The sequence below is a fragment of the Coenobita brevimanus genome, chromosome 103 (genome assembly GCF_032717465.1).
Source record: "Coenobita brevimanus isolate Jiangsu-jjx chromosome 103, ASM3271746v2, whole genome shotgun sequence".
NCBI lineage: Eukaryota > Metazoa > Arthropoda > Malacostraca > Decapoda > Coenobitidae > Coenobita > Coenobita brevimanus.
The window spans coordinates 39,299,967-39,312,265 of NC_137056.1; positions in this window are offsets into that span (position 1 = coordinate 39,299,967).

Here is a 12,299-nt window from a genome sequence, read left to right on the forward strand (position 1 = left end):
TAATGCACTTAGAGACGCAATGACTGCAACGTACATGAAGGAGAAACGTGGAGCGAGAATCGAGTTTGTTGCATTTATAATTTGTGTTGCATGCAGTGACGCCTTTCATCATTACCACCGTTGCACTGAGGCACTTGAGCATTCCATTTTGGCTAAAACCAGACAACTTTCTTCAATTAACTGTACATTTTTAAAGTTCCAGATGACATTATTTCCATTTTTCATGTGTATATACAGTAGGTGTGTCTGTGTTTCTATCTATAAACTCTGAGCATTTCATACTTCAAACATTGTTGATCAGACTGCAAATCAATGATGCAAATTTCTTTGCAGGAACTGACGAACTGCAGTTTTGCCAGAGAGACACTGCTCCGAAGGGGAAGAGGAAATTCCTTTTGAGAACGACAGAAAATGACATCAATACTTCACGTTAAAAACGAAGCCAATACACCACATTCTTACGTCTAACTGGCACTCCCATATGACAATGCCGTTTCTTGCGATGCCCGGTATGCCTCATGGAATATTGTGACACGTATCGAGGGTGACTCTGGCTGACAGAAGCAGTGTGTGTATGCAGAGCCAGAAGTAGAGTCAGGACATGTAGTAATCCTTGCAGTCAAGACAACTCTCAAGTTCCTCCATGAATGCTGTAGGTGACATGACAGTTTTGTGTGATATGCCACGGTAAAAGTGTTCTTCATTCACTGTAGCAATAATTCTCAGTCTGCTTGGTTACGTGTGGGTAAGAAATGCCCTGTTAACGCCCCAACATTCGTTTAAAGACGGTAACAATTTTCCCCAACAACGGGTTTTCTTTTCTTAGTCCCTCATTCACTACACATTATGTTGGTGCTGAACACTGGACCATGAAGATACTTGTAAGAATTATGGTGTAAAACTCCAGCGATGCACAGCTCAGCCCAAGAGAATATAGTTGCCTATATCATCCAGTGGTCTTAGTCAACAGTTTGAATCATGGGTAGACAGTGCTACCTTACCTACTTGTCCTATTCAGCTTCGGGTGCACCGATGCAGAAGTCGTGTTAGGTAAACGATGCAGATACCACTCGAATATGTTTCCCCTTCCTCCAACTGGAGTTAAAAAAAAATAAAAATAAAAAAAATAAAAAATAAAGTATTTGCAGCAATTCAAGTCAGAGCTTATAAACCCCCACTCTCAACTGCATCAGGTTTCAAGGACCAGAGCAGGATAGAGAAAGTACACGGCATTCACTCGCCATAATTCCTAGGTAACACTGCACACAGTGAATTCAGGGAAATAATAATCTGCATATAAAAACTACTAAATGAGTCCAAGTATATCCCAGGAGGACTTACTGCAGTTGTTAATGAAGGAAGCCGCCATGCTATGTAATGTACTGTTGTGCTTGACACCGGGCTGCATAGCTGCATGAACCACTACAGTACAGTCGTCTTGCCAAGCCACGTGACCTGTCCGTGAATCCATCTCACTACCTAGAATCCCTTGAGGTTTCTCTTCAAAGACCTGTCTGCTTTGAATAGCCAACTCCTGGGGTCACAAGACCCCTGTGAGGTTGGCCAGTCATCCATAGGTAATGTAACAGTAAGGCAGACTTCGCCGGGTCCTGTGGGGTTTCACCTGCACATCGGAAACCTGGGGTTTTGACGAGGTACACCACGCTACTTAAATAACTCCTCTATGTACGAAAACAACAAAAGTGTCACTCACAAAGCTACGTTCTCTCTCATGTTATCTGCTCGCTGTGCCTTACAAGGGTGTCTAAAATAATCTATAGTTTCTCCAGTACAGTGGGAAAAACAGCTGCGTTAAAATGACAGCCTGATCATTGCAGGTGATGACGTCACTGGTAAACATGCCATAGTGACGACGGTGGGGGCTCCCTGAATGTGCTGTCTTAGTTCATCCTCCGGTGATCGTCACAACACAGAGTAATGGACGCATCTGTGATAGAACAATTATTATTATTAGTTGTATTAAAAAAAAAAAAATCCTTTTCTTGTTTGCCTCTGTGACAATAATACCAAAACACGACATTCCTTTCATGTGAGTGACAACCACGTCAACATCCATATAAAAGCCACTGTCAAGGCTTGTTGATGTGTCGTGCCGTACAATGCCTCAGTACTCCCACACACGGAGGCACGAGGACATTACCTCTTACAATTCTAGAATTATGAGAAGTCTGCTGCACGACGGAGAGTTTAATATTGTGACCCTTGGATTCTATTATAGGTGCGTTACTGGGCTGCAGCTGCACTGTTGTAAATGAAAATGGCGAAGGTTGATATTAATCTCAATAAACGTTCAGTCATTCAGTTCTTTACTGCCCCAGCAGGAACGTAGGGGTCCGGAGCTAGGCTACTCAGTCCCAACATTAGATGCGATGGTGAACGGTCGCCTATCTATAAGTAGCAAATAATCAATAAACCCCAGGTGTCCCCAGGATGTCAACCCTGATGGGCCACATTCAGGTGGAGTATCTTAACTCACTTGACCACCTTGGCGTCTGTTTAGTTGTGTGGTTACCACCCAACGTTGTAGACAGCTTTCTGGGCTCGTCACTCTGTGCAGAGTTACCTGCAGCTAGCACTACACCGAGTGAATGGGTGGTGGGTGCCCCACCACCCATTCACTCAGTGCCATCCAGTACAGCGCATACTATAAGTGTTTATTCCCAAAACTCATCAAGTCTAAATCACCCCCCCCCCTCCTCCCATTTAGGCAAGCCGTCTGTGGCCCTTTGGAAAGCCACTTCCGGCCACAACCAGGCCCGTGGTGAGGGAGGCCGCATCGGAGCCACCCACAGGTCTTGAACGGCCGGGTGAGGGCAGGGTCTGGGGCGAGGTTCGGTGGCAAAAGACTGACAGGTCGAGAGGGAGAACGAGGGTCACTGGAGGTCGTATTTATCAAGGCTCTTAACCAACTGCCAGGATAAGTTAGACTCCATACCAGTCAGATGTTAGCAGAAATCGTACTTCTTTCGCTGTTTTCGCTTTAATGTTCAGTCGAGTTCGAAGTAAACGAGCAGTCACAATGAGCAAGAGTACAGGAGGAGTGGGGGGGGGGGTCTACGATTTAGGCAACGGCAGGGGGTATGGGGGTTGCTGCAGGGGAGGGAGTATGTGCATGTAGAAAATTATACCTTTGTTCAGTGAGCGGGAGGCGATGTATCCCTTCAAAGGCTGGAAAATTTCTGAACATACAGTACTCACGCAACACGCTTTAGTGGCATGTTGGGCACGGGGAGTTAATTGTTTACTGGAGACAAATCAACACTAATTGCATGAGTAGAGTTAAATCTGTACAAATGTTAATGTGACTAGATTCCTTTTACATATCACATCCAGCGTCTGATGTTGGATTTTGTTAACGGCAAATTCGGCGCGTTACCGATGTTAACAGATGCGTCGTGTCTGGGGAAGTGTAAATATTTCGGCAACTAATATCAAGAGAAACAGCGTGTATATATTGCATTACTGTATTTTGTACCACGTATAAAGTGTGGCAAGCTTTTGGTTCATCGAAAATACTATATCCCTTTTACTCTAACTTGGTCTAAAAATGCCATCGCCCCCAAAATGCCAACTCCCCATCTTGAGCGCTGAGTTGTAGCAAAAGACTGTTACGAGAATATGTTGCTAGTCTCGATGAAGTGCTGTGGAGAAAATATAGAGCTATATGTTTTTTTTTTTTTTTTTTTTTTGCCACTGAGCTACATGAAATAAACTGAAAACGGACGAAAATCTGTGCCAACTTAGAATAAAACGAGTATAGCATCAGTCTGTTCACTAACTGTCGAAAGCCATTTCAATACCTAACAGATCAAAACGAAGGAGGAAATACTGAGGAACGAAGGAATACCGATACAAGCACAATCAAGAATAAAAATAAAGATTGATTATAAGCAACGAAAGTAAGGGATGAACTCTTATGCTATGCCAGGAAGAAAAAATAGTAGTAGTAGTAGTAGTACAGTAGTAGTAGTAGTAGTAGTAGTAGTAGTAGTAATAATAATAATAATAATAATATAAACTGACCATAGCATGAATAAAGAAGCCATTGTACTGTACTGAAGGGATTAACTGAGGCGTCATATAACTCCTTTCCTGGGGGGAGGGGGGGGGGTTGATGCTGGGGACGCCTTCACGTGGTGGCACTGGTATGACTGGGCGGTGGAGTTGCCCGGTTATACAAAATGTCCCTCAGTCCCCTCCCTATTACAAGAAAGGAGGATGGTGGAGTACAGAGGAAAGGGCAGCATCATCTTGCAGTCCACTGGGTTGACATTCAAAGGAGCCTTGGGTTACAACTGCTACTGCTGCTACTACTACTACTACTACTATACTACTACTGCTACTACTACTACTACTACGGTACTAAGACAAAAGACGCCATGTTCTAAACAAGTAAGAAGAGCAATGGCTAAAAAGATAATAAGATCTTGAATATGGCTCTATTATTAATATTATTATTATTATTATTATTATTATTATTATTGTTATTGTTGTTGTTGTCGGAGGGAATAATTTTGCAGGTTTCTAGCCTCTGGTTCCTTCTTCCTTGCATAAGAAAGGTAGATAGATATGTAGGTAGGTATGTAGGGAAGGAGGTAGGAAAGGAGGGAGGGTGGGGGTAGGTAGGTAGCTAGGTAAGTAGGCAGGCAGGCAGGTAAGCATTTAAGTAGGTAGATAAGTAGGTAGGTAGGTAGGCAGGTAGGTAGGCAGATAAGTAGGTAGGTAGGCAGAGTGAGTGACAAGGTGGGGGAGGAGGACTGATAAGAAGATTAGTGTCTTGGCTGATATCTTACCTACTTGTGATTATCCTTTCCTGCCCTTACTCAATTCGTCTCACCCCCCCCCCCTCTCTCTCTCTAAACAAGCTCTCTCTCTCTCTCTCTCTCTCTCTCTCATCCATTCAGCTCACTGGTAAAACACAGACGTTATCTCCCTCCTCTCCGTCAACTTCAATTATGTATGCCGTGGACAATCCTAACTGACTATCTGTTACTTTGTTCAGTGGATGTGATAGAACCTTACAGGATAGTAGTAGCGGTAGTAGTAGAGATAGTAATAGTGGTAGTAGTAGTGATGGTGATGGTGGTGATAGTAGTAATAATAGTGGTAGTGGTGGTACCTGTAGCAGTAGTAGTAGTAGTAGTAGCAGTAGTAGCAGTAATGATGGTAGTAGCAGAAGTGGTGATAGTAGTAGTAGTAGTAGTAGTTGCAGTAGTTGTGGTGGTGGTGGTAGTAATAATAGTGGCAGTAGTAGTAGCAGTAGTAGTAGTAGTAGTAGTAGTGGTAGTAGTAATAGCGGCTGATGTGACCTACAGTGACCTGATCTATGAAGGAAAGTTTAGAGAGAAAACGGAATCACAAGAGGGTAAACAACCGTATTTATCAACTGCATAGTGCCTCCTCTTCTATTGTCCTCTCTTTTACTGTATCTCACTTCATTTCTTTCCTTCCCTCCTGTTCATCTACACTTGCTCCTATAAATTGTCTCTTGTGCTTTGTTAATTTTCATCCCAACTCTCTCCTCTCCTTTCTTTTTCCTATTCCATTTGTACATCATGTGTTTGTCTTATAGCGTAGAGTCATAAACAATATTGCCCGACACTCATCTACCGTCTGTGACAGTGAAAGGTTTTACGTGAAATGTTTTGTGAGACAGCAATATGAAGAACACAATAATAAGAGAAGAAAGGATACTCTGTCGCTTGGGGACGAATGAGAAATGTGGAAGGAAGGATTCACAGTCGTCTGGGGAGGGATGAGAAATATGGAAAGGAGAACACAATGCTGGCAGATGACAGTCGGAGAACTTTGCAATAGGCTGTACATTATTTTCCTCGTTCTTCCTGTCCAGTTGCTAAATGTGAAGCCTTTTGACCACACCGTTGAGGGAAGGTGTCATGTGTAATTGCCTCTCACTGCCACAGCTTCCTTAATTGCGCTGCGTGTGAGGCTGTGTGCACGACGATAAAAACAGCGATAGGGACGATAACACAAACGCGGCGATCAAGATATAAGAGCTGCTAAACCCGCTCCCCATCACGCGGCCTGGTACCGTAACGAGCAATAAAGCAGCGGGTGAGAAGACATAAGTTGGATTAACCGCCTCGTTGCCACAGCCGCATTTGGGAACTTCATCCATCCTAAAACCAGACCATTTTATTTGGCAGAGGGAATTTATAACAGTCCAAACATTAATCCACAAAGTTTTCACCTTTAAGACGACTATAACTCCCTTCAGCTGAGGAAAACTATCTTGCGGAGCCGAATACCTTAATGTAAACACAAGAGGTGAATGGGTTAATTGACTTAGAAATCATCAGATGCACATATTACTCGTATACACAGATTTCCATTTACTGAGATTAAAACACATCCAGACTAAAAATCTTAACTGAAAGTCGTCCCACGGCACTCATCTTTCCCTCCCCTAGAATGATTATAAAGAAAAATATACATAAATACACGTGTAGCTGCTGTTAACTGTATGGTCCAAGCTTCAGTTCCAGATGTTACTGATCATACTATTAAATAAATCACAAATATCATTACATCGAGAAGAGAAGTGAAGAGAGAAGAGAAGGGAAGATAGGAGAGACAGAAGAGAAGAAAGGAGATGAGAGAAGACAGGAAACAAGAGAGAAGAGAAGAGAGGAGAGAAAAGATGAGAAGAGAAAGGAGGTGAGGTGAGGAGGTGAGGAGGTGTGGGTGTGAGGTTAATCTTCCACATCCAAGATAAAAGACAGTGTGATAAAAAACCTATGACCATTCAACCTTTACCTGGTGACTTATGCAGCTCACCTTATTATCCCTTTGGCGCCCTAGGTATTAAAGTATCGCCCACTGACAACACAACCCTTTCTGGAAATTTGAAAAAGGACAAACACACATTAAAACGTCAAACACATTCCACAGCGTCGTCTGAAATACATAACTCTCTAGCCAAACGTTACTTAAGTTTACGAATGATATACGTTCATCATCATCATCATCATCATCACCATCATCATCATTACAGCCTTCTTTTCATCATTATCATCCTAGCCTTCTTTTCATCATCATCATCATCATCACCATCGTAGTCTTCTTTTCATCATCATCATCACCATCGTAGCCTTCTTTTCATCATCATCATCATCATCCTAGTCTTCTTTTCATCATCATCATCATCATCATCCTAGTCTTCTTTTCATCATCATCATCATCATCATCATCCCAGTCTTCTTTTCATCATCATCATCATCATCATCATCATCATCCTAGTCTTCTTTTCATCATCATCATCATCATCATCATCATCATCATCATCATCATCCTAGTCTTCTTTTCATCATCATCATCATCATCATCATCATCCTAGTCTTCTTTTCATCATCATCATCATCATCATCATCATCCTAGTCTTCTTTTCATCATCATCATCATCATCATCATCATCATCATCATCCCAGTCTTCTTTTCCTTAGGGTATCTCCTGCGCTGAATATTATCTTGTGGTGTTTGACAGAAAAATATAGATAAGATATTTTTGGGATGAAGAGTTTAAATAAGATGAGGAGACCTAGAGGAAAGCTGTTTGATCTCCTCTAGGATATATATATGAGAGAGAGAGAGAGAGAGAGAGAGAGAGAGAGAGAGAGAGAGAGAGATCCTAGTTCATCTTCCCCCCTTTGTGACACAGAAGCAACAGTACAACCCATTCAGTCCGATGATCTATTTTTTCATTCCTGCAATACCACCAGGTGATTTTATGCAGCACAGGTGGGATTTATATGGGTGAAGGGGTTAATGAAAGATACATCTAAATACACCTGTCTGAAAAGTCTCTCTAAAATAATAATAATAATAATAATAATAATAATAAACTGTCCTGGAATTGGGCCAGTACAAGATGGGTCTGTTTTTTCCCTCCCTCAGTCTCTCTCTCTCTCTCTCTCTCTCTCTCTCTCTCTCTCTCTCTCTCTCTCTCTCTCTCTCTCTCTCACAGGCCACAACAGACATTTTTAAATAAGGGAGATCTCGCAGTGAAGGGGTTAATGAAGGCTACACCAAATCAAGAAAATCATCTATGGGTTGAAAAATACACCAAGCCTCTCTCACTCCGGGAATATCAGCCAGCAGAGCACAGGGAGAAGCAGTACAGGTGAAGTATTATGCAAACTTTCGTCCCCAACTGTGCATCAAGTGTATATATGTACAGTCAACTAAAAAAATAAAAATATATATATGATGGATGTCAAAATGAGCGAGTTTTGTAGGACACATGAATCTATAAACCTACTGCCTTCAAAAATCAACACCCAGAATTTCAACTTTGGTACGATTTTGTTATAATACCCAAGGATATTAATTGCTCTTATAATCACAGGGTGCCCCATATGTCACAATACTTCGTCCTTGTTTCTGAATGGTACCGTAGGTGTGAGATAATTTTTTTTTTTTACTGTACTGTATCTTTTTTTTTCTTATATATGTAACCCTGGGCACAGACTGCACACGTCATTCAAGAGAGCCAGAAATAATATACGCGCAACAGATGGCGTTAGATACCTTGACATGGTAGGAGTGTGATGATGGATATAAGCTGAATTTTCGTCTTCTAACAACAACAACAACAAAAGCAACATCAACCACACTACCACCATCACAACAACATCAGCAACGACAAAAGCACAACCACCACCACCCCTACCACAACCACAACAAAACCACCACCACCACCACCACCATCACCCCCACCAACAACAACAACATAAAATACGTGGCTTATCACAAGAAAAGTGTGTCGGGGAGAAGGAAAAAACGTCTGAGGTGTAAGTGGAGGCATCTTAGCAGCTCCAAGACATGCAATAAAAAGCCAGGTGAATGTACACTTAAGACACACATCTGCGGCGTATGTCTGAAGGCTGATTGATGGGACTGGATGAGTGAGTGCGTGGGTGCGTGAGGGTGTGGCACTGTTGGATGTATTTAAAAGGGTTGTGTTGAGAGAGTACTTTGACTGCTGTGTAGTAGCGAGAACTTCAATATAAAACCAAGAGAAGTCACTGAATAGCATTTGACTTACGAGAATTTCACACTGGTTAAAAAAAAAAAAAAAAAAAAAGTGAAAAAAATACAAAATTCAATATACTGTAGATGCGGCCTTCACCAAAGTCGCTAAAGCCTACGGGAGTGAAGTACCTCGTTTCCGAAAGAAGCAAGTGAGTGACAGACGGACGGGACTGTCCTTCGAGATGCTCCTGCACCTAAAAATGGTAAGGTCATATATTTCAATGTACAGTTGCAGACCATAATTTCATTCCACTTTTTACAAGAAAATTTATGAAACTTTACCATTATATTCTGAAGAGTTTGTTGAGTTCCGAAAATCATATCAATAGGTTTCGGAAGTCGTTGCTCTCTCTCTCTCTCCCCCCTCTCTCTCTCTCTCTCTCTCTCTCTCTCTCTCTCTCTCTTAATGGGGGGGGGGAAGCAGAGGGGTAAACACTATATTAGAAGATGAGATTAGGAAGACCTGTAGGATAAAATATAATCAATTATAAATATCAAATGTAATGACGGATGTGTTGAAAGGTAAAATAAAAACGACAGACTAGATGAGGTACAAGACTGAAGACTATTTGGTCCCACTGAACAAGACATAACATCTCTCCTGCGTTGTTCAGGTACAGTACATATCAACAGTTGTGGGCAAAAGTTTGACTCACATTTCACCTCTTCTATCTCTCACTTTCCTCTGTTGGCTAATATCCCTAAGCTATGAGAGGCCTGGTATGTTTTGTCTGGGGGTATATCTCTGCGGTATACGCCAGGGTGGAGTGACGGACATACCCAAAATGTTAAGCAGATGCAGTGGAACAGTAGGCAAAGTTTTATCCCACCCTGTACGTGCCTGCAAGTGGAGGGTTTGAGAGGAAAGCCGGATCTTGAGCGTCTTAACGTGGATTTAAGGAAACGCACGTGTACTCTCAACAACAGATATCACGCACGTAAGCAGGGTGAGAAGAGGTGTGAGGGAATAGGTGTGAGGGAAATAGGTGTGAGGGAACAGGTGTGAGGGAAATAGATATGAGGGAACAGGTGTGAGGGAACAGGTGTGAGGGACGAGGTGTGTGGGAATAGGTGTGAGGGAACAGGTGTGAGGGACGAGGTGTGAGGGAACAGGTGTGAGGGAACAGGTGTGAGGGAACAGGCGTGAGAGAATGGGTGTGAGGGACGAGGCGTGAGGGAACAGGTGTGAGGGAACAGGCGTGAGGGAACAGGTGTGAGGAAACAGGCGTGAGGGAACAGATGTGAGGGAACAGGTGTGAGGGAACAGGCGTGAGGGAAGTGGTGTGAGGGAACAGGTGTGAGGGAATAGGTCAACCCATTATTGATAAAGACGTGTTTTACATTCCATTCTTACCGCTAGATATTAATATTACTCAGAACAGATCCCTCGTTAGTATTCTCCTTCATATAATAAACCCTCTCTTGCCCGGGACAACTCTAGTATTCTATTCCCACTAATACCATACAGATCTACTAATCTATAATTCAATCACAGTTGCCTACGTGTTCATACCGTCACCATGACCCTCCCATACTCGGGACAACTCGGTAATTCTACTCCTGGTAACATTAAGCGATATAATTCACCTGAGAGTGAATCACAGAAGCCAAAAAGCGTTAATAATAAAATAAATCCTAAAATCGTCAAAATTTCGCTCAGGAGAGATAAAAACTATACACCTACGCATATATTCTCATTAACCGTTGTCCTAGAGGTAAAAATCACAAAAACAATTTAACTTGGAAATCAGAGGGATAAAGAGGCCTGGATGAGGGCAGAGGAGAGTTGCCATATTGCCTTCAGAAGACCCTAGAAAGTAACGGAACCCCAAAATGAAAACAGTCTCTTGAAAACACGACGAAAATTACCAAAACATTTATAATCCGTGGAGAATATTAAAAGAGAATTGTTGGTAAATGGAAATACGTGTACCCGATCCTGATATATGGGTACAACTGGCAACCGTCACCCCCGCCACGTCACGCCAGCGGTGCCATAATAACGGGTGATTACGACCACATCGGGAAGCCTGGGTTATTGCTACGGGTGACCTTTACTGCTATCACTGACGCGCCTACCTTTCCCCCCCCCTTCTCTCTCTCTCTCTCTCTCTCTCTCTCTCTCTCTCTCTCACCTTTTACAAATTTCATCTTGTTTCAACCCTCTTCCCTATGTACACCATTCATGTTTCTCTTCCACTCATTTCGTTCTATCCAATTTCGCCCAATAAACTCTCTCTCTCTCTCTCTCTCTCTCTCTCTCTCTCTCTCTCTCTCTCTCTCATCTGCTGCTGAAGTATGACATTTCAGTGCCCTGGTTATCCCGTAATCCATACCTGGCAAGCGTTTTAACTTATCAGCTCACTCCACCACCGCCAACCACAACAGCATTCCTTAAATTAGATTATCACGGCATTAGGCAGGTAAAAACAAAATCCCACAATAAAGGAAACAAGAGCCTATCAGATCACACACACATTACTAATACATATAACTGCAGCTGAGAGATCGTCGCAGCCCTCAACACAGCACATCACATAACACAGCCGAAGACATATGGTACCAAATATACATAATGTCCACAGTTTATAATGAATACTTGCTAAGGTTACTGCATTCAGAGCTGGTGAGATGATATTAGGTGGTGTGTTGAAGGTGTTGAGAGTCTATGGAAGGGACGTTTGATGGCTGCGTCACCAAGTTTCGAATGACGAAGCAACAGCAAAATGTGAAACTGGACTGCTGAGTGAATGTGAAGCTGACCCTGTATGCTGACGTGATGTAGACCTCTGCCATGTCACGGTGATTATTAGGTCTCAGCACCATGATGTGGACACCTACTGTATCCCCGCGATTTCTATTTTTCTTGTTTTCCTTCTTTTTCCAAACACTTCTCAATTTGGCGCCATTCCTTTAGTTCTTTACCAGTTCGCTTCAAACTTGGCTCAGCTGTGCCTTAGGTCAAAACATCTAGTCACTTTTTTACAATTATTCTTATTTAAGCCTTTCAAGAGGAACGATGGGGTAAAGCATCAAGCCATGTCAACACGAAAAAATTTGGTGCTCTTATGTATTGTGGCTGTGAGAAGACCATCGTGTATTCCCTAGTGAATTTGGCGAACTTTAATTCAGATTAGGATGTGCTGTAGGATTCAGAGAAGTAGAAGGAAAAATTCTGAAGAGGGTAGATATTTTCGAAACGAAGAGGTAATTAGCAGGAGTTGCTC